Source organism: Salminus brasiliensis, chromosome 4 (genome assembly GCF_030463535.1).
Source record: "Salminus brasiliensis chromosome 4, fSalBra1.hap2, whole genome shotgun sequence".
Classification (NCBI taxonomy): Eukaryota; Metazoa; Chordata; class Actinopteri; order Characiformes; family Bryconidae; genus Salminus; species Salminus brasiliensis.
Window position 1 is genome coordinate 28,335,541 of NC_132881.1, and position 24,797 is coordinate 28,360,337.

General features: G+C 41.3%; 1 protein-coding gene across 2 annotated transcripts in view; it reads left to right on the top strand.

Moving 5' to 3' along the window:
• The first annotated feature begins 2,401 nt into the window (after positions 1-2,401).
• lzts2a (leucine zipper, putative tumor suppressor 2a) overlaps positions 2,402-24,797 on the top strand; it is a 76,527-nt gene continuing 54,131 nt past the window's right edge. For both annotated transcript variants that reach the window (XM_072677859.1, XM_072677860.1), the window contains exon 1: positions 2,402-2,610. The gene's annotated coding sequence lies outside the window, so the exon portion shown is untranslated. The remainder of the gene's footprint in view (positions 2,611-24,797) is intronic.

The window sequence follows — 24,797 nt, forward strand, 5'->3', positions numbered from 1 at the left end:
TAATGTGGTGACTCCAAGGAATGAGTGTGCTATAATTTCTCATTACATTGAGTGGGATTATGCCATGCTTGTCCATCGCTGCAAAGGTTGTTACAAAAGGATTTGCTGGTGGGCAGAGCATGAATAGGTCAATGGGCAATTTTGTTCACTGGAGGAGGAGAGCAAGGCCCCTGTTGGGGTGTCAGATTACAGTCACACACTTATTGTTGTGCTCTAAAGGCTGCATTGGTAATGTCTAGCATACACTCCCATTGATGTGTACTGGCCTTCTCTCTTCCAGAGTGCTGCTGCTGATGTGGTACAGCGGAGAGATCTACTGCCTCACTGTGAATTGGCTATAAGTCTAGGAAGAAAGCAGTGGAAAAATCAATGAAACATTGTTCAAAGATGAATGGCACATTGATATGCGACAAAAACACAACATTGACAAGAGTTAGTTTAACTCTAGCTTGTTGGAGTAATATACAGCACTGCCCACACCAAAGCATGCTCTGTGTTCTTGTAAATACAGCAGGAAATGAATGCACCAGAAAAGTGTGCTTTCCAATGAACTATCACCTAGCATTTAGATGACTTAATGGACATGCACAGATGCTGCTGCTGCAGCAGCACAGGAGTTCTCATGTGCTCCCTCATTATATTTTAACCCTGCAGAACACCTCTGTTTCCTCTGGTGTCCTGTATCTAATGAACAAGATGACAATGCAAGAATTGAAGAAGCAGTTTATTGGAAATTTTATATTTATGCAGGCATATTGCTGAAAAGACAAATGGGACACACCTATTCTATATAAAAGCCCATTAAACATGAATGAATTAGGGGCAAATGGCTAAATCAAAGAATGTGAGGGAAAGAAGAGTCACTGCAGCTCTCATTTACCAATCGGTAATGGTCTGCTCTTTGTGCAATGGTGTGTGTGGTGTCTCAGGCCTGAACCATTCACACTCAAAGATGTGTCATATTTCACAGATGACTTAATGCCGTTGGCAGTGACTCAGGTTTATTTAGGCAGGAGACAGATTGTGTTACAGAAATCATTATTTTCCATGCCACAGGTGTCAGCAAGCAGAACGTCTGCAGAAAATATGGGGTAATCTCATCTTGCACATATTTGTCTTTTCTTCAGAGGCTGCTGGGCATAGAAATGAAACATGAGATGGCAAAGATTTGTCAGAGCAAGAAAAAGAAATTCTATTCGCAGGGGAATTCCACTGATTTTTCTACATTTCTGCATAATACAGAAAAGACATCTGTTATATCAAACTGATTGAGTCAGAATTGTTCACAGTGGTGGTGAATGGAAAACCAAAAAATCATCATACAGTTTTTGCTCAGGCTGGTTACATTTACCCTAGTTTTATGAAAAGGTTTTGGGCCTAAAATAAATTTTTTAAAATCCATTAATGGTGGAAAAGTGCACACAGAGCCATGCAAGGCAAAACAGACCTGATAGAGATTTTTGTACATCAGATTTACCACTTTTTCCATTATCAACATTACATATAATGGTCAACTTTGATAAGAAATTATAAAATAAGAGTGTAGCTCTGTCTAATATCGCCACATTTTTCACAGAGTGTACATCAAATGTGTTTATGTCTGATTTCTGACTGTATTAGTATGACAGTCTCACTTCTCGCCACATATTACATTTGTGGGATATAAACGCTTTGGTGAATGTGCTCTCTGTAGCAAAGGGGCCACAATCATGAACATCTACACATCCATAGAGCACTTCTTAGAACCTCAAAGCCATATTAGTTTCCATTTAACCTTCACAAACATTAACATCACAAAACTGAACGGTAACACCTCTAGTATAAAGTATTATTTCGAATAAAATAAAACATATAGAATAGATCGTCTGCTGAACACCCTTTATCCTTCACTTCCTTCCCCCTTAAATCTGTCGCTCTGGATCAGCTCTGGAGACCCAACGAGAGCACGAGACTCCGCTAGCAGATCTGCTCAGAGGTGGGGGTTTAACCCACCCGCATTCAGTCAAACCCCGCCCCCCAGGGGAGGACATTGGCCAGAAAATTACACTCACAACGGTAGGCGGTGTGAGTGCCAACCATTGACGGTACTAGCCAATCACAGCGAAAGAAACTGCATCTTCTCAGCCAATCATCGCGCAGAAAACGGTACACAGCCAACAAATCACAGGAGGAGAAGGTAAAGCTTCTAGCCAATCCCAGCGCCGAAGGAGGAACCCTATCAACCAACCCCAGCGCAGGAAGCAGGAAAATACCAGCCAATCCTATAAGACTGGGCGGGGCTAGTCGCAATTCGGGTGGGGAAAAAAATGACGCTTTTTTGCGCGAGGCAAGAATGAAGCGAGTGTGAGCTGTGGGGGTGATGTGTGGAGGAGGCTGTGTGAGTGTGTGAGTGTGTGTGTGTGTGTGTTGAGATGTGAGGTATTTTCTCGCGTTTTCCCGGGACTGCGAGCTTCTGCACTGTCAGAGATGAGCAGCTGTCCGTCGCTACACTGAACACTCAGGAGTGAATTAGAGAAGCGCTGGAGAAGTGGGAACGCAGAGAAGCTCGGGCAGGACGACAGGGTGTCCCTCAGGGCCCCTGTGGAAGAGAAGTGCTCCGCGCCGTGTTGTGTGAGTGTCCTCAGATTCGCTGAACTTTTCCTCCGAGTTTAAAGAGTGTGCTGAAGATTTGTGGTGGAAACTGTTTCCTTTTCTCTGCTTTTCTTCTCTCTCTTTTAAAAGTGAGCTGCTCGGTTTGTGCAGCCCTACAGACAAACCCTACTTTGTTCAGGTAAACTGCTGTTTTAGGTGCGAGTGTTTGGACTGAGCCTAATTTCAGCTTTTCCAGCATCAGGAAAGTAATGCTGTCTTTACTAAACACTGAACCAGCTTTGTCGTTCACAGCCCCGGCGCCGTTACCCTGCCGTGCCGCTGTGACTGCACAGAGCAGGGATTTATTTTCATAAACAAAGATTTTAATGTTAAATAAGATGGGCTAAAATAGTGAGGACAGTTAGGTCTTCCAGAGCAGCCCCCCCCCCTCTCTCTCTCTGTTGTCTGGTTGTATAGTCTATATCTATCCTGCTTATTCATAGCTTAGTTTGGGTGCATATTTAGCTGTGAGAATGGACTAAGAAAGCCATAATTACCCTGAACGTGGAGACTCCCAGTGTTTATTTTTTATGTTAAAGTCTTTGTAGTTTTTTAAAGTCACATTTATGGTACTTTGTGGAATAGGAGAACATTACAGTCCTTGCTGTTTTTAGTACAGTACTCCTACTGTATTCTTGTCACTTCATCACAGCGGTCAGCGGTGCCTCCTGTGCCCTGTTTCACACTTATACTATTCGGCCTGGATTGTTTCCTCTGTAACCTGTTAATCAACGCTGAGCCAGCAAACAGCAAACACTGCACTCTTTGAATAACGACAAGTTTTATTGTTTTGGCTCCACTCCAGAACACTGGACTTGGGTATGAAGATGCCAGTTTTAATTAGAAGAGATTTACATCTCTATTGAAGAGCCATATAGGGGTCACAACCCTTTTATACAGGCCCCCCCCCACCCCACCCCATCCCATTACTGAGACCCATAAGTGACTGAGCGTGATTTTTAAGATCTGTCATATGTAGGACTGTGCACTCAGAGATTACCTGAAGTTTGAGACCCACAGACAGGTCAGGTCAGTCGGCTTTTTGCGTGCAGTGTTGCATTCAGTAAGTTAAGTGTATGCTCCGTGGGGCTCAGGTCACAAGACTGCCCTTAAGAATGTTTCATCTTTTGGCCACAAGCAGCACCACAGGACTTTGTTTGAGGTCAGTGTGCTTCTGAAAAGTGAAAAGTTGTGTTCTAGCCTGCTGCTGCTGCTGCTGCTGCTGCTGCTGCTGCTGTCTGCAGTCACCTCATCAGTGAAGACCAGTGAGGCAGTTCCACTGGTAGCCATGTAACCCTGTTTCACACATGAGGTGGTTTTAGATTGAGAGTGGTTCCTTTACCTCCACCTTCAATCTCTGTGATAAAGGTTTATTTTGGCCTGCTCTGTCCAGATGGCTTTGTACTGAACTCTGCTGTCATGTTATGTACTTTTTAATGCTTGCTGTTTGCTAAAGCTAAGGTCACCTACATTCTTGTTACTTAACGATTGAAATTTCTGATTTTATAGTATATAGATATATAGTCTTCATTATACACCATGTGTCCCAATATTTGTGGACACCGCTTTTAACGAATGCATTCAGCTACTTTATGTTCCACAGACGACTGACACACTCACACAGCTTGTCTAGTCTCAGTAAAGTAGAAACTACCAATAGAATAAAACTCTCTTAACTCCTGTTGGGAGTGTGTCTAATGCCAGGCATGGGCTAGAGGGGTATAAAGTCCCCTTTGCATTGAGCTGTGGAGCAGTGGAACTCTGGAATGACAGTGCTCCATCCAATACTGAGTGAAAGATGAGTTGAGGAGTTGGGGGGGGGGGGTGGTGATCATCCAACATCCTGAACTCACTAACGAGCTTGACGAATGCAATCAAATTCAGACTGCGGTGCTCCGTGATCTAGTGGAAAGTCTTCCCTAGACAGTAGAAAAAGTCCTGCTTTTGCTTTTGGGAAAACAATGAATGAGCAGGAGTCCCGGCACATATAGTGTAGTCCATATAGTGTAGCTTGAGTGACAGTGGCAACAGACGCAAAAACTCTCAGCTGGACAAAAAACAGCTGAGCAACCAATTATGCAATTATGTTTGGTCCATTGTAAACACTCTCAGAGGTGTCACAGGGTGGTATCCTCAAAGGTAAAGTTTCAGCACCTTTAGTTAGGGGAAATATTGTACCATATTCCATTCTAGTTGTTTTCCCACTGCCTTTAAGAAGCACAGAGTACACTTTTAACAGTGTAAGATAAGTAAATTCTATATGTTTCAACCAGTATCGATGGAAATGTCCAAATACTTTTAGACTGTGTGTTCACTGAGCCTCTTCTCCAAATTGCAGCAATTATTCTCACTAGGGGGATCATTATCTATCACCCACTGCTCAGTCAGCAGGATGTGGTGTGACAAGGGGAAAAATGATAGTCTCTGCCGTGACTTCAAGTGTTTGATTTATTACTAGTGGAGCTTAATTGACACTGGGATCATGGCTCTTACGTGACGATTAGTTGCAGTCTCAGACGCTCCACCCACAGAATGAATAATCCAAACAATCCTCCACTTTAACAACTTCTAAAAGTCATTTAAGGGCACTGTTATCTATATGTAGCAGTGTGTTTTCCCAGCACTGACGATAAGTGTTTTTAGTTTATGCTTTTACTGGTAAAGTGTATTGATTATGTGGATGTATAGACTCCTCTATGGCTCTTATCATCACTGCCCTATTACTGCATTCATTTTCAAGATGGCAATGTTGAGCCACAAAACCCACAAGACCCTCTGCCCCTGTTTACACCTGATCACTTAATGTGTCTTGAGTATCAGGATGATATCTATGTAAAAACTGCATACAAATGCGAGATTAAATAAACCTAGGATGCAAATCAGATTACTTAAACCACTCCAGGAGGTCATTTGACAACCGAAACGCCTCCCAGTACAACAAAAACACACCAGTAATATGTGCAGTGTGTCAAGTGAATTTGCATTTTGCGTCCCACACAGCAGATTTCAGTCTGACTACCTGGAGGCGCATTTGACTAGAGTGTAAACGTGTATAAAATTTTACAGGATACGCTCCAGATACTAGTCACATGAAGTGTAAACAGGGTCTCAGTATAATTAGAATTCCCGACTGCTGGACTGCCTGATGATCACTGGTTGCTACAATGCTGAACATGTAGGGGTTTATTTAGCTTTTTATGAGTAGGCATTAGATGATAAAACTCATTGTTTGACTCAAGCATTTGATTGGTTGCAGGGAAGATCCCATTGCATCCCATTGCTTTAAGGCCCCTCTTCTCCTTTCGTGGGAATATCCTGGCTTAACTCTGACCCACTTTACCTGCCGCGTTCACCACCCTCAGCTAAGGAATGCTGCATTATATCAACAAAGCAGAAGAAAAGTTCTGCAGGAATGTATTAACAGCACACGCAATGTCCCTTATCACAGGAGTCTGCTTGGGGATGCCTGTTCTGTCTGAGCGCTCTCTCTCTCTTACTGCAACAGAGGATGAAGTATTAGACTAAGCCTGTGACTGCCCTCCTTAAGAAAAGTTCACACTGCAAGAGCAGCATCCCTCTAGACACACATATAGATCCATCAAACATGCTTTAGCGGGGCTTTAAATGGTGTGTGAAACAGAGAGGGGGTGGACAGTCTTAATACGCCTGCATTCTCAGTAGTTTAAGTCACTTTTACTGTGCTGCAGATTTACTGTAGAGACTGTGAAGCTGTTTTATGAGCACATGAATGCGAGACCCAGCTGCTGTGTCCCTGCCCTGATGCACACATACATAGTCAGGCTAACGTTACTGTATTTTGCATGCCGGAATGTTGTTTCCGGGCAGTGTTCGCTGGTTGTAAAGTGCATGATCTCTGCAGCTCATGGTCTTCTGGAGGAAATACCATGTGTATTGAATACAGTGGAATGCAAATCAAAAACAGGGATGGGTTAGACGTACAGAGAGTGGCTTTAAAGTAGTGGTTTGGCACAGAAGTTTACACTGTTTTCCTGACCCCAAATTTGGCCTATGCCTAGTGACATTTACCACAGTAGCAGCCCCCTGTGGTGGTACAAAAAGTCTTTTACTGATTTATATGATATGCATATCATACAATTGTACAAATCTGATATCTTAAATATCTTAAATATTATTTGAGATTAATTAACAGCATGTGAGGTTAGCACAGTGATAACAGCTAATACTAAGCTATGGGGCTTATTTGAGAAGCCCAGCTGGGTCCTAGTAACAGCGCATGTACAAACCCTCTCAAGCCCATCTGAAACCCAACTATCTCACATTCCACCCATTCCACCCATGTAAGCCCCACATAAGCATGTTGGCTATATTTGCCTTGTAGCTCTAGTGCAATTCAAGCCAAACACATCTGTAATTAATACATAATTGATTTAATAAATTCAGATTTTATCGTGCCAGTACACAAAGAAGTCCTGTTTGTTCTTGTTCCGCAATATGGCCTGTCTCTGCTGCATCTGCAAGACATTACTTGCTGACCGTGTCACTGTGTTTTCCACAGTTGTCTCTATAGATTTACATCAGTGATTTAATATCACAATATTCCTGGGGCGAACAGTGCATCTGCAGCATTTTGAATGTGTGTTTCCCCAGTGATGAAGTTCCCCTATTTCTCCACACACACATGCTCTGTCTACTCATGGCTCATTTAATGTTTAATTGGATGAATGTTTTTCTTTTTGATTAAGCAATACGTTTACCGAGCGCTTTATTAAGAACACTGTAATAATATTGGGTAGACCCTCTATTTGCCATTTGAGTCTGGTCCATATTGACATGATTGCAACACACCGTTCCTGCAGATTTTCAGAAGTTCTTTCATCCTGCTTATCTCCTGTTCTTCCACATCACTCTACCACTGACTGGGAAGGCCACTGAAGAACATTGAACTTATTGTCGTGTTCATGAAACCAGTTTGAGATGGCTTTTGCTTTATGACATGAGGCATTATCATGCTGGAACTAGCCATTAGAAGATGGGTCAATTGTGGACATAGAGGAAAGCACATGATCAGCAACAGTACTCAAATAAGCTGTGGGATTTAAGCTAAGATTGATTAGTATAAATAGGCTTGAAGTGCATCAAGAAACATTCTCCAGACCTTTAACCACCTCCACCAGCCTGGACTGTGGGTTGGGTCCATGGATTCAGGCTTTTGGCACTTAATTCTGACTATACTATTTGTGTGCTTTCGCAGACTTTGAGATCTGGTCTTCTGCTGCTCACCACAACTATAGAGAGTAGCCTTTCTGTCAGCTTGAACCAGTCTGGCCATTCTCTATTGATGTCTCTCATCAACAAGGTGTTTGTGTCTGCAGAACTGCTGCTCACTGGACTTTATTATGGCACCCATTCTGAGTCATCTCTAGAGTTAACTGTTGTGCTAAAAATACCAGAGGATCAAATCACTGAGATCATGATTTTTTCCATTCTGGTGATATTGATGTGAGCATTAGTTAAAGCGGCTGGCCAGTATTTAAATTATGTTATGCACTACACTGCTGCTCGGTAAGTGTGTTACTCTGTGAGGAGAGAGTAAGCTAGTGGCTTATACATGATTACTACTTGCCTTATCCTTCTCTTTAAATTATTTGACTATTTTATGATGGTAAAGGAGATCATATGACATGAATATGTTTCACTGTCATATCTCCTGAAGGCGTTTTTAGAATCTAATGTGGAGTGGTTGGAAGAGTCCCTGTCATACCAAGAGAGGGGACTCAATTACAGATCTAGGTCGTCTGTGCAGGAAGAGGAGGATTAGACCAGCTGAAGGAGCAATTATTGACATCAACCTGATCGTTCAAGCTAACAGTGTTTGTTCGAGTAAGGAGCATGTGTAGGGAAACTGGTACAGCACTGTATTGCATGCTGTTCAGTAAAACACAAAACATGCAAAGCTAGATTTAATTTAAGTTTTCGTAAAAAAATGACCTTAAATTATGTCATACTAACCTTAACTAGCACAATGTAGACTATGTCCTGGGAAAGAGGACATTGTGGTCACTCTAAACTATATGTTTCAATACAAAGAGAGAATAAGTAGTCTTGGTTAAGTAGATTTAGTGCAGTGTGGTGCAATATTTGGTAATATGTGGTACTATTTTTCTTTTTATTTGTCCATTTCAACTTATTACATGTCAGATGAACTGTGAAAAGTTCTTAAAGTATTTAGAACATATTAATGACATATTTCCTACCTCTTTGAGGGCCTACATTTCTGAAAAGCTACTTTGTTGGGGAAAATAATCATCATTCGGGCGACAAGGTCCACAGGTAGTGTGTGCTACACAGCTGCTCAATCCTCTCTCCAATCACTGTCTGAGTTTAGTGTGTTCTCGCTGTGTCTGTGCAGGTTTCCCTCAGCTAATCCATTTTTTTCCCACGTCCCAAAAATGTGCCAGATGTTAAAGTGGGATTTTAAACAGTAATGCACTGAAGACCATGACATTTTGACAAAAGCTTTATAGTTCAGAGTTATAGTTCATTAGGTTGAATATCAGTTCATTAGGTTGTGACTAGATTGAAAAGGGTTTTCTGTTGACATTCTGTAAAGCCTGTCCTGCCTACTGACGGTCGCTGCAAAAGAAGGCTTTTATGTCAATTAGTCACATTCAGAGAGAAATAGCAGATAGACATTCCTTGTTTAGTTAGAAATGAACTTCCCATATGGTGACTAGATGAAAAGAAGTTCAAAAGCTGTGTGAGAGAAGTGGAGTTCTTCCCCCTGAAACCGAGGGATTGTTTCATTATTTATAAAATGTAGCTTTGAATGTGAACAGTAGTAATGAAGTCGTGTGTATCAGCACGTCCAATATTGCCTGTGATTTGAAATTTATAATGTTATTTCCTTTGCGATCGGAACTCAGATAGTGTAAGTGTTCCCAGGCTTCAGGCCTTCTGTATGCGTGTGTTTGTGCCAGAGTCTTTATCATAGTGGGGAGAAGAGGGGAATCCATTTATATCTTGGAAAAAATCAATGTGCTCTGAGCTGTGCTGAGATGTTTCTGCCCTAATTCATTTCATAGATAAAGTTTAGACAGAGATACAAACTGGAGCAGGGCTGTGCATTGCCTGGCTAATGGAGCCTCCCAGTTCATGACCTTTGCGTTATCTCAAATACATATATGTCCAAATTTCCTTGGACAGTTTTCTTAAAACACTTGTACCCTGTCCTCTGCTTTCTTTGCCTTTTAGGGTACTTGGCCCTGATTTCTGAATACTTATAAACAGGTCAGGTCTTGACTTTGAACATATGCTACCCTTTTGGTTCATGCACAGTGATAAAGTTAAAATGGCTTTTGTAGAAGACAATGTATTGCTGAGATTAGATCAGCCATGAGGTTTTTAGTTCTAGAGGTCACTTTCACACTCCTTCTTGAGCAAATGGGATCGGGGACAAATGGAAGCTCAGTGGGCAAACATGCTGCAGTAACAAAGACAGACTGGGTGGTCTCCTACTCCGAAGATGAGATCTTGTTTGACTGTGGAATAAAAACTAACATGAACCCTTTAGCCATAGTTACATGCACACAGTCCAACTAAGAACCATACAATCAGTAAGTCATACAATTCTATTGTAAGGAATTATGACTTTACAGCTTTCTGACATTTACGAGCAAAACCAAATGTATTGTAGAGAACAGGCTTTATTATTATTATTCATTTGTAGGGGTGGGAAATCTCTAGGCATCTCGGATTAAATTGAATAATTTACTGAGTATCAGTATGTCTTTATTTTTAGTAATGTTTTTTTTTTTATAGTGAGATGTTCTGGAGAAATTTATTTAATTTAGCAGCAGCCTTTTAAAAAAAGGACTATTTTGTAGTGTGTTTAATATCTTATAAGCCAGTCTAACTATTTAGCTCCCAGACCATTTAGCTCCCAGCTCCTAGCTGATTTGGGTTTCTATAGCGTGTGTATGTTAACATTAGTTTTGAATGTGGTCTTCAGTGCTAGTTTAAAAACAAAAAGGCTTATATTGTCTTCTGAGAACGCTCCTCAGTTCTGCTGGCTGAGAATAATGACCATAAATAGTGCTTGAGAAACACTGTGGTTAAAATAAGACTAGGAACTGGATTGGGATTGTTGTAGCCAATACCTGATTCATTAAAATATACCTGGATCAACCCCAATCTCGCTCCACATGGTCAGATAAGGACATCCCTAATTACAACCCTTTCATTTCTGTAATTGTTAAACCTTTTGACTCATTTGAAATGACTGTACTGCTACACAGACTGCTGTCTGTGTGTTTCTTATGCCTCATTTTCCCACACATTTACTTTTCTACACTTTGTAGTTTATGGATACAGATACAGAGGATATAGAGAATGCATTAATAAAGTTTAAAACAGATTTTGTTAGCCAATTCTAATAGACATTATTTTGAGAGCATGTAACTGTAGTGTGTCAGTGATGTCTCCACATTGTAGGCTGTAATACTGAGGCGCAAAGAGGGACGACCACTGCTAGGCATCTGAGGCATGGCCTGCTTTTCATTACGCAGGAATCTAGCCTGTCAAAGGGCACAGCGGGCCTACACTCCACTCGGAAAGGGAAACATTATGGAAAGAGTGTCAGGTTTGTGCTAGTCTTGATTTACGGCTCATATTCGTGAAGAAGCATGGGGGTTTTCCTCTTGATTGGAAGGCCAGGGGACTGTGTAACACCCCTGCAGGTTTGCAACTCCTAGTCACTTTCTCTTTCTGATCTGTCCCCTCCTGAAGTGGCACATGTTGTGCTATGGGCTAAGTGCTAAGTGCTAAAGGCCCCTGACTGGCTCTGATTAAGAGCTGCTGTCCAGTGTGTTACTGACGCGTCCATTCTCTCCCTGACTCTTTAAACACATGTCTGGGCCGCAGCCACGTTCCTGACCTGTATGTGTTTGTAAGTGTTGCCTGCCTTTCAGCTTAAGTGTGTCCTCTGCTGCCCTATAATTAGGAGAATAAACATTTGTAGAGGAGAGGAATGTGGACGGGGAAGGCCAAGTTCCCAGGCGGCTGTCCAGTGAGTTGCAGGAGTGGAGGTCTAGCTGAAGTGCTGAGCTTTGCTTGGATGTTTATAGCCACATGGTTCCTCAGCTGTTTCTCTGGCCTGTCGTCGTGCCCTGGCATAAAAGCCATAGTGGCTGCCACTATGAAGACCACATGAAGAGTCCACAGTGGTTAGAAAGGCTGAAAAGGAGAGCATGGCTGGTGGATTAACAGCCGGTTAGGTCCGTTTTAACCGGCACATAAAATTAAGCATATATGGCTGGCTAAATGTGCAGTAACATTCCTATTTTTAGTCAGATCATGATGTTTTTAATAAAAACACTATTATGATCATCACAGGTGGCTAATTTGACATTTAACCTATGATACATGAGAACTATGATTATTCTATTCTTTGTATGCATGTCTAAGAGGTTAACATGATAGAAAATGACTCTTCCTTAATGTCAACGGCAGATTTATGAACTTAAACCGATCTTTAAGTAAAACTTTATTGTTTAAACAAGTTTATAAATACTAAATTGCTCCTAGCAAGGCGCTGAGTATTCTGCTGAATACTGGACATCAGGGAACAGGATTTAAACATGCAGATCCGTGACTAATGCAGAATGTATTTAAACATAGTTTTAATGCAGCACACAGTGTGTGGTCATGCTGGAGACTAAATCCCTCCGAAATCTGCAGCTCAATTTTAAATACGGCTGGCGTCTAGCATTACTCCATCCTCCAGGGTGCCTTTATACTCTGAATTACATCCGAAATCAGTCTGTTGAGTGGAATAATTGTAATCAACTGTTGTTGAACTTTTGTTTGGTTTTACAGATACAAGGAGAAAATACTGGATTAGATATCTGATAGATATCTGTAGTAACCCTAGTCTGTAACACATCTAGTCTATAAAAGAATTCCACATAATTCAGCGTAAAGTGAAGTGAAGCAGGTCATATAATAATCAAAGTAAACACACAAAGTTTTATGTTAATGTAAGAGCAACAGATAGTTAGCTAAATATAAGTCATATTTTGTGGGAGCTTAACTTAAAGTAAGGCTGGCAATGTGATGGCAACAGTAGCCGGCCATGTTAAGTGCTGAAATCACTATTTGGGCACAGTATAGCCTAAGTGCTTATCCAGAGTAATTCCCCAGTCAATATAACATGTACACATCCTTTAATATCACTTAGTAATCTGGTTAAAATCTTCTCTATGACTTCATGTTTTCTTATTCAGCTGCACTGTATGTCCAAATGTTTGTGGACACCCCTTCTAATGAATGCATTCAGCTACTAAGTTGCTGACACAGATGTGCAAATACACACATGCACAGCTTATCTAGTCCCTGTGGAGCAGAATTGCCATATTGGCACCATGCCAAATGCTAGGCGTGGACTAGAGGGGTATAAACCCTCAAGCATTGAGCTGTGGAACACTGAAACTGTGTTCACTGGAATGATGGTGCTTCATCCAATACTTGTGGGATGAGTTAAGGTCCTGACCTCACTAATGCTCTTGTCGCTGAATGCAATCAGATTCTTAGAGCAATGCTCTAAAATCTAGTACAAAACCTTCCATGGACAGTATAGATAATTACTCCAATAAAAGCAGGATAAACTCTTTTTAATTCCCTTGATTTTAAAATAAACAAAGAAGGAGCAGGTGTCCCAATACATTTGTCCACATAGTGTATATTTCCCTTTAAAGCGTTCATTGGGTTACTGGTGATTACATAGTCCCCTGTCCAGGCCTGTTTTAATACGGGTATTGAAAAAAGAAAAAGTTTGTATCCTTCCATCACTAAGGACAAGTGTAAGAACAAGCCATCCTCTCGGAGGGTGCTGTAATAGAAGCACTGGGACTGAGCTAGCTGTCTGATCTCAGGGCTTATGCTGCGTTCGGCCAAGCTGAGGCGTGACGACGCTCTCTCAGGCATGCCTCCCAGCTGAGATTGTCTGACTGTCTTGAGGGGGGATTAGCGTTCACACTGAAACAGCACAGTGCCTCGCTCTCAACACTCCTCCCAGACCCTCTTTTCCACCACTGCTGGTCACAGGCATTAACTGTGTGTGCTAATGAAACCTGAGGCTGGGGGTGACAGGCTTTGCAGCACAGCATGAAACTGATTTGTGTGAACGCAGCGTCTACTCACGCTGAAGCCCCAAGGCCGGTGTAGTGTGTGGAAGAGCGTGGACGAAGCCGTTGACCCTGTTGACCTTCACATGTCGTGAGACAGCCGCACTGACACATAAGCCACAGTGGATGTTTAACAAGGTAATGGAACAGGGTCACAATGTCAAGGCCGTTATTTTCTCCCAGGGCAGAGGCAGTCTTCAAGATGAACAGGGCTTTCAGTGTACTCTGTTATAATAGCACAGACCAGGCCTCTGCCCACAGGGCTGCATCTCCATCTCTAACAGACCTGTATTCAGAGGGGATGCTCTGACTGATGTAACAGCCGCTTGGCAGTATTTATGTGTAATGAGTGCCTTACAATGCCAGGGCCCTTAAATGCTCACATTTTTCTTACATTCCTCTGGCGCACACGAGGCATTGTGTGCAGCCAGAAAAGACCTATACTGTCTTTTTGGACAAATGTGCTTGAACAAACAAGCCAGGCCATTGTGTTTCTATTCTGCACAGCTGCTGTGTTTGCTACAGCTAGGTGTGTCTGCTTATTGTGCACAATGCTTTTGCACAGCAGAATAAACGTAGACATTGCGGTCTTGCAGGCTGCAGATTCTTTATGTTGGTGTTTTGGTGACATCAGTACAGTGTTAGTAGTTTTGTCTCGCACATCCACATCGCACATCCCTAATTCTAACTTTTGGGTTTTGTACCAAACAATGTAAAAGTAAAAAAGAAACAATGTATTTTAAAACATCAGTTTTCCAGCCTGTAGTTAGCCCTGTTTAAAGAGTGATGAAACCATTAACAGTACGTTCTTCAAAATACAGGTGCTACAAAGGGGTTTTAAGTGATGCCGTAGAATAACTTTTTTGTAGGATGAACCATTTTTTAAAGGTTTAAGGATATGTGAAGGTTCTTTACCAGTTTAAAGGTTCTTTGCACTCACTGTTACTAATCTGGTTCTTTAGGCAACCAAAAGTGGTTCTGCTATGGCATCACTCAACGAACCCTTTGTAGCACCCTTATTTGATAATTTTTATTGAACTTACATATCTTTTTGTTGTTGCATGTGTTATGTTAGTAAGGGTCTTCTACTTCAGACATTTTTGTGTAAGTCTCATGTTTGTCACATTTTATTTTAAAGCTATAAAGTGATGGTCAGGCTTGTGGATCAAATGACAGAAAGTCAGAAGGACCAAATGGTAATCAATGCTAGCTCAGAAGTGCCTTTATTTTGAATTGAAGACACCTAGAAATAAATGAAAGTGAATTGAGAGCTTCTCTTAAATGGTCCTCTCAAGCCCGACCTGTCGGTGGCACATTTTGAAAGTCAAATGTAGACTGAATAGATGTATGTAAATGTTGCATCACAAAAACAGCTTCAAATTCAAATCAGCTGTTTCTAGCAATGGACTGTATGGACTGGAGAATGAGTGGTACATGTTTACATACAGCATCAGACTGTTTTGCAGGAGCAAGGAAAATGTGGTTTTCCATTATATGGACTCATTTTGCTCATACAGTACAAACAGGCTCTTCAGCAGAGGTATTAAAGAAAGTCTGGTCAGTGGAGGTAAGCATTAGATTCATTTGTTAACATGTTAACATTTTGTTCAAATTAAGGCAAATATTTAATGCATAAATAGAAATGAGGAACTAGGAATTAGTACCTTAATACAGAGTATCAACCGATTGAATCTTATTGATTATTATTGATAATACCGCCACAAAATTTAGGTCAGATATGCTGCTAATTACTACCCGAAGTAAAATCACTTTCTGGCTTAAATGCAGTACAAGCACTGTCATTAGCCATTAGGTTTCACTGTAATATATTCCAGACATTTAAACTGTTTTGTTACCTTCTCACTGCTGGGAAAGTGAATAATGTCCTTTAATGGAGCTCAGAGGAGGCTCTGCGGTAGCAGTAAAAACAAAGCCTCTGAACTAGACCAGCTTAAAAAATTAAAGATACCAAATTCATTCAAATTTACCTGGATCGGGACATCCCTTGTGTTTATTGAGATCTCAGTATCATTGTAGAACACTTACTGTAAGTAGCCGTTTTTATGTCCCTGAAATAATCGTGTTAAACAAGTGTTGTCAGTTTAAGCCGTAGTAATGCAAGAACGTCCCTAAAGCGCAATAAACCTTTTATTTATATGAATATTCAGAGTTTAAATAGTTTAAATTAATTAATAAAATATAAATTAAAATAAAACACACACACACATACACACACACATACACAGTTAAAATGATCTGTTGACACATTGGATTGCACTTAATATTAAACTGACCTATAAATGAAAACATACTGTACAACCTTTGTTTACAAAAAGTGCAAAGTAACAACATTAACTATTACTCGAGATTTGTACCAATGAGCCATAACATAAGCACCACTAACAGGTTGTTTTTATCTACAGTGGTATCTTCAAATAGTGGCAGCAACGTCTCGGGTCTTGTGGAGTGTTCCCAGTGTACAGTGGTCAGTACCTACCAAAAGTAGCCCAAGAAAAAAAAGCCGGTGAATCAGAAACAGAGTCATGGGTGCCAAAGGCTCATTGATTTATGGAGGCCCCACCTCATAACTTAAAGGACCTGCTGCTAATGTCTTGGTGCCAGATATCACAGGATATCGTCAGAGGTCTTGGGGCGTCCATGCCTCGAATGGTCAGATCTGCTGTGGCGGCACAAGGGGGCGCTACTCAAAATGCCAATAAGGTATTCATCGTGACGAGGCCTGAGTGCAGGTTGCTGTTTTTCCTGACCTACAGAACACAGCTCATATAGCCCAATTCTGTAAAGTATAACAATGCTGACAGATGTCAGGTCAGAAGTTAACTCTTCATTTAAGCCCAACAAATGAATGTTGATTTTAATGTTGACGAGATGGTAATGTGTTAAGCTTGTAAACATTCTCAGTGAAAAAGAGAGCTTGTGCACCACTAATTATTTTACAAAAGCAGGAAGTGCAGAGCTAAACCATTAACCAGATTTATTATTTGGCCAATAATGCAATCAATAAGTGGTACTAATTCATTAAGCTATTAACACTGCAGTAAAAGAGAAATAGTAAACCCAGCCAGGGGTTACAAAACACCATACAGGAGATGCAGAAGTTAAGTGCTATATGTTAAACTGTTGTAGCCTAGAGCAGTTTATCACTGCAGAGGTTAATCAGTAGAAGATCTGATGAGGATATGGAAGAGTACATGAACTAACCAGATCAGAGGGGGCAGTGAGACTCACCTTAGCAGCAAAATGGTGCTTTTGTCACAGTGACCACTCATGTCATAGTGACCATAATGACCTCTACCCCACTACAATACTGTGTAACATGTTTAAGAAGAAGGTCGTTGGAGCTGTGCGTGTGTGTATGTGTGTAGAGGTTAGTTTAGTGGATGTTTCTGCCAGATGGTCTGCAGTGCTGTAGCCTGACCCCACCCCCCACTTCCCTTTACCAGCTAACCCTCAGCAACCCTCGTTCCCTCTGTTCTCTCTCTTTTCCTTTCTCTCTTTTTTAGTTCTTGTCTCTCCCTTTTCCCTCTGTCTATCCATCTGTCTGTCTGCAGTCAGTATTTGGACAGCATCCAGCACAATGGATTTAAAATGAAGGTACTCTATATGGACAAAACGTGCTAGTGAGGTCAGGATGTTGGCTGGTCACCACTCATCATCCCCAGCTCCCCTATTATTCTATTGGCAGTACATCTCTACATGGACTAGACAAGCATCTTCACATCTGTGTCAGCAATGAGTGTAATTTAAAATAGTTAAATGCATTCATTAGAAGGGGTGTTCACAAACATTTGGACATATAATATGGCTGGACCAATTCCAGAAGTAGATTCAGGTGTAGACTTGCAGCAGCTATAATTGGAAGTGTTTTACAAAAATAAGGCATTACCTGTTTAGCCATTGCAGCCTTTTTTGTAGTGGTCCTTATATTTTCACAGGCTTAAAAGTAATTGGACAGTTGACTGATCAGCAGTTTGATGCCCAGGCTTACCCTTTCGTTATGTAATGACTGTTTAAGGAAAAAACATGTTTGGAGTTGCAAATGTTGAATTTGCATTTGGTAGCTGTTTATGAAGAACTCTTAATATGTAGTCCAAAGTGGCAATGCAAGTGAAGGAGGCCATCATTAGGCTGAAAACAACTATACAAACCTATTAGAGTGGCCAATACAACAATTTGGTACATTTCCTAAAAAAAAAAGGAACATACTAGTGAGCTCAGCAATACTGAAAGACTTAGAAGAACTAGGAAAACAACTAAAGTATGCTAGATGGTCACAAAATTCTTTCCTCTGTGTAGAAACCCCCTTCACAACATCTGGTTGAGTGAAAAACACTCTTGAGGGAGGTAGGCGTTTCATTGTAAAGGTCTTCAGTCAGTTTCTTTGTGAGTGAAAATAAAAAAAAGAGTTTACCTGAAAACACAAACCACTTGTAACACCCAAAAACTGAAAGGCCAGTTTAAACTTTGCTAGAAAACATCAGACCAGAAAGATGGAAAGAGAAGAGTATGGAGAAGGAGTGGAAGGGCTCATGATTTGAAGCATACCGCATCGTCTGTTGACGAGTGTGGAGGCAAACGTGTTTATTGACAGTGTGAAGTCTGATCGAAGCAGCAGGCTGAATTGTGTATAGTGTATAGGGCGATACCTTCTGATAATATTCAGTGACACTTTTGAGATTCTGGAGACTGCTGCAATTCCTAAATGGTTAATGCTACATTTTATTAAACCATTTTTTACACTTGAGTCACATCTTGCTTGATTTCAAATCCACTGAGGTGGTGAACAGAGGCATTACAAAAAATGACACTGTCCAAAAACTTATGAATCAGACTGTGTAAATCTACTTATCTATGTATACCAATACCACTATATACCAGTAGCGTATTAGTAGTGAGATATTTATCTATAGGTCGTGGTATTTTTTATTTATAGGGAATATTTTATAACTTATAATAGTTAATAGTTTATTCATGTCTCACTGTAATAAGGGAGATAGATGTGTTGATAGTTGATGGTATCATCTATAGTTTTTTTTGCTGTGTCTGAACTACTTTTTTAATACTGTACCACCCTTATTATTATATTGTATTACTGTGCTGTATTGTGTAAGTGCTACTGGCTGCTAAATTTTCTTTAGGATCAGTAAAGTAACTAACTTTCCATCCATTCATCCATCCATCTATCTATCTGTTTAAGTTGTAGAAACGGAGAAAAGGGCCTTCAGTGAAAAAAAATTATTCCAGTAAACTGTCTCTGTGAATTATGACGTTTTACGCATTGATAACATTTCACTGTACTTGTGGGTAGATGAAGAATGTGGTAAAATGGAAATTGTTGGGGGTTTTCTTTCCTCTCTCGCGCTTCGGTTTTTGGCCACCCCCCACCTCCCTCCTCTTTCTCTCTCTCTCTCCCTGTTGCTCTTTAGCTGTGGAGGCAGATGAGGAGGAATTGAGTTTTTGGCTGCTGGCTTTGCAGCTTGGCCTGGGAGCTCTGAGGTTCAGTTCTAGCTCTGCAAGAACCAAACACACATGCCTTGCTCTCCGCTGCTAAACCACATTTATGTAATTATACTCGCCTCGTCCAGATATTGCTCTGACACTTCCAGGAGATTAGATCTACAGCGCTGGAGTTTCTGTGAAATTGAGAGTTCACAGGTCCGGAGCTGTGTGTCACAAGGCTGCAGTGCAGATGTTTGTAATGCTAAACAGAGAAGTGTTAAGCAGCTTTCCAAGGCAGCGGTGTTGTCATGTTCTGAACATCACTTGTAGTTTTTTTTCTTTTCTGCTGCTTTTAGGACATTCTGGCTCCTCTGAATGTTTTGAATGATGGGTTTTGGATGATGCTGCTGTTCTGCTGAGGGCTTCTATGTCTGCCAAAAGCAAGGCCTTGTGTGTGTGCATGAGTGTGTGTTTATGTGTGAATGTTCTGGAGATGGATGGTGTGACTCTGATGAAGACAGAGGGAGGGTCCAGTGGTCTAAGTTAAAGAATCCAGGATGTGACTGATCAGCAGAAATGTAAAATGAAAAATTGTAAGTTGGCCTGTGTATTAGTTTGTGTGTGTGTGTGTGTGTGTGTGTGTTTGTAATTGTGTGTGTGAGGGTCAATTGGTTATTTTTGTGTGACATTTTAGACATTTTATTCTTTATATTGAATAAAATAGAGAAGGTCAGACGTTCTGAACCTGTTGTAGGTGATTATTAATCATAGGTTACTGTACTCTGGAAAAGCAGAATGATGGTTATGTTGGGTTACTGCACTGAAATAACTGTATTTCATTTTACTGCATTTGTAACACGCTACATGGGAATGTTCAGATATCAATGTCAGACCACAGTTCCCATATTAGTGCATTTATAGAAAGTAAATGTAACAAGCCTATTCTAGAGTGCAAGGTGTTTTTTGGAGAACATTTTAAAGGGTCCTTAAAAAACCTTAAACTTCAGGGAACCATAAGTGGTTCTTCTATGGAATCACCACAAAAACATTAAACAACTCTGGACTTCTTCAGTTGCCAGTAGCTTTACTTCTGGCCTTTGCTGGAGTGCAAGATGTTTTTTGAGCCACAAAAGAACCACTTTTGATTTAGGTTTTTTTCAACATCAGGGAACCAAACCAGTGGTTTTTCTATGGCATCACATCAAAAACAATTAACAACACTGGTTCTTTGGAGTGAGACAACGTAAGACAGAAAAAAACAAAAGCTCAACTTCTGGTAACCAAAAGGTACCACCTCCCAAACTCCTATAACACACCAAAAACATTGAACAACTCTGGACTTCTACAGTAGCTTTCCTCTGGGTTATCTGGCCTATGTTAGAGTGTAAGATGTTTTCTGGAGTGATACTATACAATAACCACTATTAATTCCCTTAAAAATCTTTTAAATGGAAGATTTAAAAAAAATGTTGTATGTATTCTTTAAGAAAAACTCTACAGTAGCGTTCCTGGCCTATGCTCAAGTGCGAGGTCTTGGGAGTGATACAGTGAAAGAAGCACATTTGATTCCCTCTAAGAACATTTTAATGGAGGTTCTCAAAAAAAAACCTCTAAATTTGGGGAACCAAATGTGGTTTATAAAAAAACTCTGGACATCTATAGTAGCTTTCCTCTGGTACATTTGGCCTACACTAGAATGCAAGCAGTTCTTTGGAGTGGTGCTATAGCAGAACCACTTTTGATTGCCTAAAGAACCTTTCAATGCAAGGCTCCTAACAAGTCTTCTATGGCTTGACACCAAAAAACATAGTTTAAAGGAATATGCTTAACTTTGCTGCAACTGCTTATATAACAGCACACTGTCATCACAGTATGATTTCATTGACAACATCCTCTCTCTGAGCCTAAAGTGCTGCTGTTTCCTCTTAATGTGTGAACTTTAACCTGACTTAACCTGTCTAAAGGGGATTTGTGCAGAAGTGGGTCGGGGTTTAATTGAGCGTCACATCGTCTGTCACTGTAGTGGCAGCTTCAGACTGGAGAACAAAACAGGACAGCCGTGCCTGGGAGTGCTGCCAACCAAAGTGGCACTTTTATAGTGTGTATGTGTGTGTGTGTGTGGAGACCCGTCTGCAAAGTATCAGGGTGCACTGGCACCAAATTAGTGAGAACCATTAAGCGGTGCTGTGGTGCTGCAGTGGTGTGGGTGTGTGTGTGTGCCAGTAATGAGTTGGGGTGACTCGATTAATTTTGCCCCTCTCTGTAAAATAATGTAGTGTTTTGGCCGAAACAAGCTTCTGGTTTATTCCACGTTTTCCCAGAGAAGTGAATTAGGACACACACACACGCAAACACAAACCGCAGGATGTGGGTTTGTTCCATGCAGATTTGAGATGTGGTTGCTGCCTGTCCTTGTTTGGTTTTGAAGTCTTACATAAGGAGGATTTAGAAAGTGGGATCTTATTACGTTTAGATTCCTGTTATAAACTAGAACACTGAGGAGAGAAGCCACATGTGAACCCACTATATGGCAGCTCTAGCGTGGCTCACCAAGCTGCATAAGACTGTAATGCCATGATTGACAAGGTCATAAATGTATATTGTAGAATATTCCATTAGGACAGAGTGGAAATGGTTTTCCTGCTCCTGACTGAAGGCGTTATAACTCCCTGAAAAACAAAATTCTGCAGATTCTAAACTTCAGTGCCCAAACTTCATTTGGGATTCTTATTTTAACCCATTTTCTACCTAATTGGCACGGCCAATTACTCAATTTCTGTTCATGTTAGCTCCCCCAATTATTAACCATGCCCCCAACACTAGGAAGGTGACCCCTACACATTCACTCAGCCTCCTCCTCTTTTTAAACTGCAGCTAATGCAGCATTGCAAGGCAGCCAGCGCGCTCAGAGAAAAACAAGGTTCCCCAGCTCTGATACAACAGCTAACAGACGCCTGTGCTGATCAACATCACACTAGGAATGATGTGGGGAGGAAGTGCCATCAACCCACTTCTGAGAAAGCAAGGCCAATTTTGCTCTCTCTGACTCCAGCTGCTGATGGCAAGCAGCACGACCTATTTCATTTATTGCTCATCCATTAGAGGGGGTGTCCACAATCATTTGGACATAGAGCAGAACTGCGGGATGTAAAACACATGGTAATGTAAGGTGTAAACAGCCTCTATGAGGCATGGAACTGTATGTGTGTGTGTGTGTACATCTGATTGAAGCCTGTTTGCTGCCTCCTGTAGATGCACAGCCGGTTGGCCATGATTGTGACGGATGGCTGTGGGTTGGGATAATAGTGGCCTGGTCTGGCTCGGTGAAGCATCCTCTCCTGATTCTGTGCTGCGTAGCAAAAGGGATTAGAATCAGTTACATAACATCCCCCAGTGCCCCGCTTATGCATGCAATCTGGACTGAAGCGACTCTGATTATGAGTCTTGTTTTTTTTTTTGTTTTTTTTTGTACGTCTGATTCATTTTTAATCCTTTGCGTCCGTTTAGTTTATTTATTCATTGTGGGTTTTGCTTGTGGTGTTTTGGATGAGCGTAAAAACAGAAGCCAGCAGACTGGATAGAGACGGGTTGAAGAGAAAGAGGGATGGAGAGAGAGAGAGATTTCTAGCCGGAGAGTAGCCTGCTGTTGGACTGGCCTGTCTGCCTCAGTGAAGCATTGCACCCCTGTCAGACTCCATCACATCTCCATATGGACCCTAGCGTACATTCTTACACACACACACACACATACACATGAATGCACAATGTACTGTGATAAGTACATTTCATAGACCAATTCATGTGTGTGAGGTGTGATGACACCTTGGTGAATTTCCTCTGAATTGTCTCTTTGTCTCTATCTCTTTCTCTCTCTCTCTCTCTCTCTCTCTCTCTCTCTCTCTCTTTCTCTCTCTCTCTCACACACACACATTAACCTAATATCCATGTTCCATTTAATATCCATCCCTCTGTTCCGTTCTGCCATTAAATAAACACACTCTGTCACGCAAACCTGAGTGCTGATCCTGCGTCACTGCGGGATGGTCACAGACCGTCTGTGTGTCCAGCACGGAGCTGGACCACTGCTGTGCTGGGTCCAGTGCTCCAACTGTGTAGGATTCAAATAATGAGTAAAATCCTAGGAAGCTGTAAGGGAAATGAAGATGTGTTGGAAATGAAGCTGAATGTAATGTAAATAAATAAAACCTACAACTATTTAAATATGAGCGATGAGGTGTATACATACACACAGATGAGCCATAACATTAACACCAAATATTGCCTAATATTGAGCCATTCGAGGCATGGAGGTCTCTGTAGGTGTCCCATTGTATTTTGGCGCCAAGATGTTAGCAGCAGATTCTTTACGTCCTGTTAGTTGTGGGGTGGGTCCTTTGGGGATCGCATCAGTGAGCTTTAGGTGCCTATGACCCTGTTGCTGGATCACAGATGTTTCTTTTCTTGGAGTACTTTTGATAAGTACTACTGACCACTGCATACAAGAAAAAAAAACACAAGACCTGCCTGATGTTTTAGAGATGTTCTGACCGAGTCGTTTAGCCAGCAACGTTTGGTTCTTGGTCAAAGGGTCTCAGATCTTTACGCTTGCCCATTTGTCCTGCTTTTAACACCTCACCTTAAAGAACTGACTGTACACATACGGCCTAATCTATCCCACAGATGCCCCTGTGGATGAAGATGATCAATGTTTTTCACTTCACCTGTCAGTGGTGTAATGATGTGTACATCTCCACTGTTACACAAAATTATCATATCTCCAAAATGGCAACTTTACAGGAGATTATCTTAACTGGAAGTCAATGTAAATAGATTTCGGTAGTTTTGGACCATTTCTGTTGATCCATCATGTAATTTAAATTATGTCAGTAGTTAATGCTTGCAATGTGTTCTGTGTCCATTCCTTGACTGGCCAGAGCTGTTTTGGTTGCATAACGGCATCGCGTCACAGGCCAACACGGGCCAATATTTACTCATAAGGTATACAGCACTATTTATCACACAGTATTGTTTTTACTATGTATTATTGCCTGGTCACAGCTCTGCGCTATGTGTGGCTGTGCAGGCCTGATGCTGAGGTAATTGGGATTTCAGCTGTGTTGTCATGATGGTGAACAGCAATGCAGGCCTTCGGCTTATTAGAGCATGCGCTGCACACGCCTCTCACACTCTGACGTGCAAACCCTTATAGGTCTTCATGCATGAAAGGAGTGCTGTACATTGGCCACTGGCTATTAAATAGGTCCCTCTGGAACACACTGGTGCACACACGTGCACACACATGCACACACATACACACACTGCTTCTTTTTTCATACTTTATTAGGTAACAGAAGGCCTCCCTGAGGAGACCCAGTCAGATGACTTCATCAGTTTGTTTGTTCGCTGCCCTGAGCACCATAGCAAAACAGAAAACGAGGAGAGAGAGAGAGAGCAAGAGAGTAAAATAACTGATACTAGGAAAATGGGAACAGTGGGAATTTTCCTGTTGTATCAAGCATGTTGGAGCATGATCTGTATGATTTA